Raw genomic sequence first — 7,749 nt, 5'->3', positions numbered from 1 at the left:
ATGGTAGTTTAAAGAACGTTCATTACGATTTGCATTGTGGCGACGTCAGTTCGATGCGAATGTGTCCTCTCGAAATTCTAGTTGGGTACCTACATAAATGTTTGGAACAAGAAAACGAGAAATTTAGAGAAATCTCTGTAAAAAGTTTTAGAAAAATCCCCATTCCGGTTTTTATCGCTTAACTGTTGTAAAACCTATGCGGAAAGCGTATACACTATTTATACTATATGCTCTTTAAAAATTTTCTGTGAAATGGCGTTTTTCAATCAAATTCTAATATAGTACGTTTTGCAAAAGTTGTATGGGATAGGGCGTTTTCGAAGTGGTTGCCAAGATAGGTCGATCATTCACTCAGGTGCCGATATATAATTGTAATCACTTGCTCTTAAAATACTAGAGAAAGCCTGAGCTACGTCTTGGCATTCCCGTTTGGTAGATACGATTACTTTTTACTGGTTTTAATGGTGTTTTTTCGCAAAGCCTTGGGCTTTTTTTAAATCACATCCTTAAGAAATGCACCTTTAATGGATGTGATTTAAAAAAGGGCTTTTCGGAAAAATATCATTCAACCCTTTTTTAATTAGGTTTGGTAATGCATTGTGAGAATTGCCTTCCATCACTTGTAATTGAAAGCTAAAGGTTCAAAAGGTGCTTCGAATACTTTGTCACTGCAAATTGCTGCCGAGTGTTTCAAATTTTTTTTTTCTAAAAAATAAAAAAACACTTAGCTAAACTTGCAACGAATGGTTTGACCTTAGAAGCCCTTTATTGATTCAATATTTGCACCTTTTTGCTACGTCTTCGTCTTTCTTCTGTGGTTTCCTTCATTCTTGAACACTCCAGCAAAGCCCCGTTTTTTTTTTAAATTTTTGCCATATTGCCATACACAAATTTTTGTAAATATGTATATGCCGTTGTATATCCCTACACACAATATTTCCTTCAACTGTCATTGTTGTTGTTGTATCTCTATTATTGCAACGTTTTCCTTTATTTCTCTTCCTCTCTCCCGTGTAAACATGAAATTAATCATGGTGGAATTATACAAGGTGTTGTACGTAGTGACAGCTCATGTCGACAGCTCCCTTACAAAAGGTTGTAATATGGAAGCACGAGAGAAACGGGAAGAAAAAAAGCCCGCTTTGCGAAGTAGTACGAAATTTGGTACTATTTTTCATATAAAATTTTGCATATAAATAGTTACAAACGGTATATTATGATAAGCTAAATTCGCGAAAGTAGTATATATAACGTAGTACTTATGCAATAAATGGTAATTTAGTTTATTAAACACAATGTCCTATAATTATAGTCAAACTTCCAAAACCAAAAAATTAGTGGTGACCCCGAGTCGTTACAACATGACGGAATCGACAAAAGGGCGAATCGACGGATTGGGAGAATATTTCATCGATCAAAATGCCAACTAAAGATGTGGAGCTTGCATCGCAATGCAAGCTGCGACCGTTCTGAACTGAGATGACAGACAAATGGTTTCTACAAATTGAGGCCACCTTTCAGTCGTACAAGACCACATCTTATGTCGGTAAATACAATCTGGTTTTCTCAGCAATTAGCAGCGATGCTTTAAAGGAAGCTGCGGATTTTTTAAAAACCTTACCAACTCAAGACCGATATATTAACCTCAAAAGTCAACTACTGTCACGTTTTACTGATTCAGCCGACCCACATAGGGTATTTGGCTGATTTAGGCATATTTTTATCGCTACAAACATCAAATATAGTTTTAGTTATCGAATAAAACATTCACTATAACTACCCTGTTACTAATAGAAAATTCAATCGTAGTGAAATCTTATTTATTGTCAATATTATTGTGGCTTATTAACATTTGTTTCCATATTGTTATTGAGCTTTGTAGCACTATTATGTTTTTAGGGAAAGGGGAAAAAGCAACAAAGTCTTAGCGGTAGAAGTTACCAAAAAAACAGTTATATCGTTGGAAAAGCAGGGCCAGAGGCAGTGAACCACAGACGGGATTGCAGCAGCAAAAATCACTGGGGAATAGATGCATAGTTAAATACGTAGTTCTTGTTTAAATCTTCCATCTAAACTTACCAAGAAAACAGTTATATCGTTGAAAAAGCAAGGCCAGTGGCAGTGAACCACAGACGGAATTGCAGCGGAAGGAAGCACCGACCAAAATAACTACAAATCCTTGGGGAGAACTCTAAACCGATGTTTTTTTGCCGAATTAATGTTGAAATTTCTAATTTAATTTTCAGTTGCCAACGATAAGAATAGAGTAAATGTCAAAGAATTGTTCAGTGATTGCAAATCGGTTTTGGAATAGGGAATGAGGTAGTTTAGTACTTTTTTTAAAGGCGATAAAATGTAGTTTTTTCAAGAGGGAAACACTGATATAGCTAAGGGAGCCAAGATGGCGGATTAGAGCGAGAACGCTGTCAATATCCAACACCTTGTATTATTCCACCATGGAAATTAATGTCTTTGTAATTTAAATGCGCAAACCTTGAATCAGCACTTTGTAAATTCATGAAAAATCAGCCAATTCCAGCGTATCGGCCACCAATTCGAAAGCGTCACTAAATAGCGTTCATCTTGTTTGTATTGCCATCGGCGAAGCGTGCATTGTTCAGTTTCCGCCTGCCGCGCCCAATTTGTAAACATTTAATAAACTCTGACGGCTGACTGCTGACGCTGACCTGGCCACAGCAGCGTCTGCTGTTCGTACGTGGATTGCCGCAGCCAATGAATGATTCTTGCTGCGGCGCTGCTATTTCGTCGCTGTGGCCTTTGCCGTAATTTTCCTGGAAAGTAAATAAATTTTCTATCTGCTCGAATTGCTTACCTTTGCCGTTTTTTGTATACGCATTTTTTTGTTCCTTTTTTATTTCGTGTTTATTTAGATTTTTCACTGAAGTTCGTAATGCTTTCGCTGTGTTGTTTATGTAAATTTCAGCATAGTTTTCTTTCGTTTTACCATCATACTTCGTTTAAGTATTTTTTTTCCGCTGTCTTCTTTTGCATTTTTTTACAACGCTTTTATCAACTTGCAATGTTGTGTTCCAGAAACTTTCAATGTTGTGGATCCAGAAACTTTCAATGTTGTGTTCCGACACCAAAGCAAAGCTTTGAAAAGCTCCTATAAAAAAGCATAGTGAATAGGGCGAGGTAGATGACATCTAGATGTCGCCCTATGTACTACGTTTGTTACACCGGAAATAGACGACACGCCATTTCTTTAAATAAAATTAGTTTGACTATTGTCAACTAAATCGAATGCTTTGTAAGTGAAGTGACTTGTGGACCACTTGAGGTATAGGTGGACCAGTTGGTAACCACTTTGGGACCAGTTGGTAACTAGTTCGTGAACCAGTTGGTCACCAGCCGGGGACCAGTCCGGGAACTAGTCCGAAACTACTTACCTTCGGACCAGTTGGGGACCAGTTGGTCTTTTTAAGCTCCTGTGGCCGTTTTAAGGATAATTCTTGGGCTCCTGCACTGCCGCTCGGGGTTTCTGCCTTCTACGGTGGTAATTTTGGGCCGGGTTGCCTGTTTTGGCGGATTGTTGTGCTGTGTGCCGCGTATTACGTGTACCGGGTACCACTTTCTCGAGCGAATTGCTCTGGGGAACCTGTTGTGTGAGTTGCTGGCTTTTTGGCTAGACTTTGTAAATGCATGTGTGTGCACCTTTCTATTAATATCGTTGAATTATTTTAATATCTATTGCAAAATTTTATTCAGACAGGACTAAAAAGTAGAAAATAAATAATAAAAAAAAAAACTTTTTAATATACAACGCTTTTATAAATGGACTAAAAAGTAGAAAATAATACTTCTCAATCCCATAGAATTTGTTTTGTTAACTTTTGATTTTGAAATTTTAGCAAAAGTCATTATAAACAATCTATGAAATTGAAAATGAAAAGCGTAGGGCGCATGTAATACACTTGAATTGATATGAAAAGTAATATATGAATGTATGTATGTGGGTATATGAATAACGACCGCTTAAAATCGATTTCAAAGTTCTACTTTCGCTGTAGAAATTTTAGGTCTACGTTATGTAGTTTGACTATTGTCAATTAAATCGAATGCTTTGTATTGCATGCGCCCCACGTTTTTCATTTTCAATTTCATAGATTGTTTATAATGACTTTTGCTAAAATTTCAAAATCAAAAGTTATCAAAACAAATTCTATGGGACTTAGAAGTATTATTTTCTACTTTTTAGTCCATTTATAAAAGCGTTGTATATTAAAAAGTTTTTTTTATATTATTTATTTCCTTTTCAATTATGAAGTTCAAGTGTTTTTAGTTTCGTTCCCTTTCCTTGGCGCGGTATTCTTAGAGTATTTAATATTTACTCTTTTTAATTAGAATCTTGTTACTCGTACACTGATTGTCTTCGCAATTTGTTTATCTTGTTATTCCTCTTGCTTTAATTTTAAGAATAAATCTGTGCTTCATTTAATTTTTTTTTCATTTTGCATTCCGGAAATGAATGATTTCAAATTAATTCATTTGTCTCGCTCATTTTAAACGAAAATGGTTTATTCTTTTAATAAACAATCTATTAATTTGCAATGCTGCGGCAAGCGTTGAATTTAAACAAAAATGAGTTCCACTTGCCCTTTATTAATTTTATTTCCATGTTGTTCGTCTTTTGGAATCCGATTTTTGAATATTTTTCTTTTATGTTGCAATAATAATAGTTATAATACGCAGTGACTTACATACATACGTAGAAATGAAATATTAATGAAGAAAAGTGAGAACTAAGGGTAAGAATATTGCCGTTGACTTATATATATACATACACACATTCACCAATTATCAAGAATTACTTCATCACTTTAATCTATTTTAATATATTACAATTGATAACGAATAGAGGATAGGCTGAGGAAGTTGTCCCAACTGCAAGTAGTGTTGGACCATAAACACCAGTCCTTTGTGATCCCACTAGGTAAGATAAGACAGAGCGGAACCCGCTGTTCGACGAAAATGAGTTCTCGCATACGGGGAATTTCAGTCTTGGAGGGCTCATCAGGGGTTTTAAATATTGCGCTATCTAAAGTTACGGTGTCTAACAAAATCCCTTAACCGCCCTCAGCTACCTTCATCCAGAAAGGCCTTGCGCATGTGATGGTTTTCGCTCAGCCCTCGCTGATTGGACAAGAGGCTCAAAAATAGTCCGCATGTGGTCAAGGTGCTGCGACTCCCTCCTTTAGGGTGCTTCTCCTAGGCAACTCATCCACAACACCATTTCCTGCAATAGCAGCTACTCATGTAAGCCTCACTAGGAAATAATTAAGACACAACTAAAATTGTAGTCAGACATTCCCGCAATAAGGCTGCTTCAGGCGCAGTGGCAGCGCGTTGAGACCCTGATTTCCACCTGGCTATGAGAGTAGATACATATGTACCTTTTTTCTTGTCGACGTCGCGCAATTGAGCTTGCAACCGACTGCTTCCTTTAGGGCAGCTTCCTCCGCCTGTAAAACACTACAATGATCTGGAAGGCTTACTATATTAAGGATGACGTTTAGAGCCCGGATCCGAGGCTTCCCTAGTACTCCAGTAATCCCACTGTGGTCAGCCTGATGTATACAGCTTTCTGATTTGCGTCGTTTCCCTATTCCATAACAACCGGCTTTCTAGTAGCTAACTAGTAAAATGTTTCACTAGTTATCTTATTGTAACTAGCCACTGACAAGTCCGCTGGTTGTGTTATTAAGTGCCTTCTTAGTATTTGGTAACTAATATTTGCAAGGTCTGAGCGTTCACATAGGTACTACCGAACATTTTGTCGCTACCCAACAGCTGACAGCTTCGACAAATTATATTATATATGGGCGATCTAATCTTGCCCGCTGTTCCGTGATCGCTGGCACTTTTCTGATTACTTCTGTCCTAAATCGATTAAACAGATATTTAGGCGAAGTTTCCTCATAAATTACAGCACCTGTTTTGTTTCTAATTCTGCTATGGCTCGACTTTGGCGGCACGCGCCGTTTTGACCTTGAAAGGACTCAACAAAAAAAATATATAAATATTAAACAAAATATACATTTTTCTTACTACTTTCATTTAGCTTAATTTTACAACGTGAAATTAGTGGCTAATGTTTCCAGCTAATTCGTATGACCAGCTGTTTTATGTATCTTTACAATTTTTGTAAATAAGACCTAAACACAAACACGGGAACGTACACGTACACACCTGAGCCTACATGCGGAAAAGCTTTTGGGTAAAGTTTATATTCGGTAGACAATTTAGAAAGAAATAAATTAACATTGTTCAGCCAACGGCTTGTTGGAATGAGATTTTTTGCGTTAAATTTCAAATGTTTTAATGCAAGCAAATAAAAAAAAAAAAAAAATAATAGCCACCTGAATTGATATGAAGGGTAATATATGTTCATATGTATGTGGATATATGAATAACGACCGCTTAAAATCGATCTCAAATTTGTACTTTCGCTGAAGAAATTTTAGGTCTATGTTATGTAGTTTGCCTATTGTCAATTAAAGATAATGCTTTGTATTGCATGCGCCCCACGCTTTTCATTTTCAATCTCATAAATTGGTTATAACGACTTTTGCTAAAATTTCAAAATCAAAAGTTATCAAAACAAATTCTATGGGACTCAGAAATATTATTTTCTATTTCTATTTCTATTCTATTTCTTCTTTTTTCTATTTTCTACTTTTTTGTCTTGTCTGTATAAAATTTTGCGATAGATATTAAAATAATTCAACGATATTAATAGAAAGGTGCACACACATGCATTTACATATGTATGTACATACAAACGAGCACCAATTAATTTTATTTAAAGAAATGGCGTGTCCGTTATTTCCGCTGTAGCGAACGTAGTACATAGGGCGACATCTAGATGTCATCTACCTCGCCCTATTCACTACAGATGTCGCCCTATGCACTATGCTTTTTTATAGGAACTTTTCAAAGCAAAGGTTTTATGGTGTCGGACACACAACATTGAAAGTTTCTGGATCCACAACATTGAAAGTTTCTGGAGCCACAACATTGCAAGTTGATAAAAGCGTTGTAAAAATTCTCGGGTCAGTACTCTTCCTCAATTAACGTAAATTTTTGTCTAATTTAAAATCCCCCAATCATTTTGCTTAAGAGCTCACACTGGCCCAATTAGTGTTTTCTTCTTTCCTCCCGCTTCCCTAAAATGCATCTTCTACCCCCATTTGTAAACCAACTAAAATTTACACTTGCTTCGTGTGCATATTTCGGCCAGCAACAACTTTCTTTCTCCACTTCAAGTTAAACAGCAACAACTGCATGGGAATAAGGGCAAAAACTCTTGAACAACCAAGCGTTGTACAATTTTTAATTGAAATTCTAAATTAAAATGAAAATTTACTGGAATACACACTTCGACACTTTACTCACTTTTCGCATAGATTTGAGTGTTCTCTGTGCTATTTTTTCTCCTTCTTCTTGAATGAGTTGTTATTGTTCGCAAGATAACTGAATGGAATTTTTGAAGCCCACACAGTTGACCAACCGCCAGTATTTCGAAGTGAATTTAGTGGGTGAGTATATCATCTGTACATTCTCTGCACATACCTGTGGACTGCTTGTTGTTGCCGCAACTATCTGCCGCTGTAAGTGCCCGCTAGGCTAACGGACGCCATCCCACCCACCAGCGTTTTAGAGATGCTCCCAGCAAGTGTTCTTGTTAATGGCCTTGAAGTGTGTATTTGTGCGTTTATACATATATAT

The 7,749-nt window shown here is 36.6% G+C and overlaps 1 long non-coding RNA gene across 1 annotated transcript; it reads right to left on the bottom strand.

The window, feature by feature from the left end:
* Positions 1–1,803: 1,803 nt before the first annotated feature.
* LOC118741272 lies at positions 1,804–2,454 on the bottom strand. The gene is made up of 2 exons (XR_004993265.1): positions 2,080–2,454; positions 1,804–2,018 (listed from the first exon to the last, which is right to left on the bottom strand). It is a non-coding gene; the product is annotated as an uncharacterized LOC118741272 (long non-coding RNA).
* Positions 2,455–7,749: the final 5,295 nt, after the last annotated feature.

The sequence above is a fragment of the Rhagoletis pomonella genome, unplaced genomic scaffold, assembly GCF_013731165.1.
Source record: "Rhagoletis pomonella isolate Grant_MI unplaced genomic scaffold, Rhpom_1.0 Rhpom_scaffold_00006, whole genome shotgun sequence".
Lineage (NCBI taxonomy): Eukaryota > Metazoa > Arthropoda > Insecta > Diptera > Tephritidae > Rhagoletis > Rhagoletis pomonella.
This window is presented reverse-complemented; position numbering and strand designations above follow the sequence as displayed.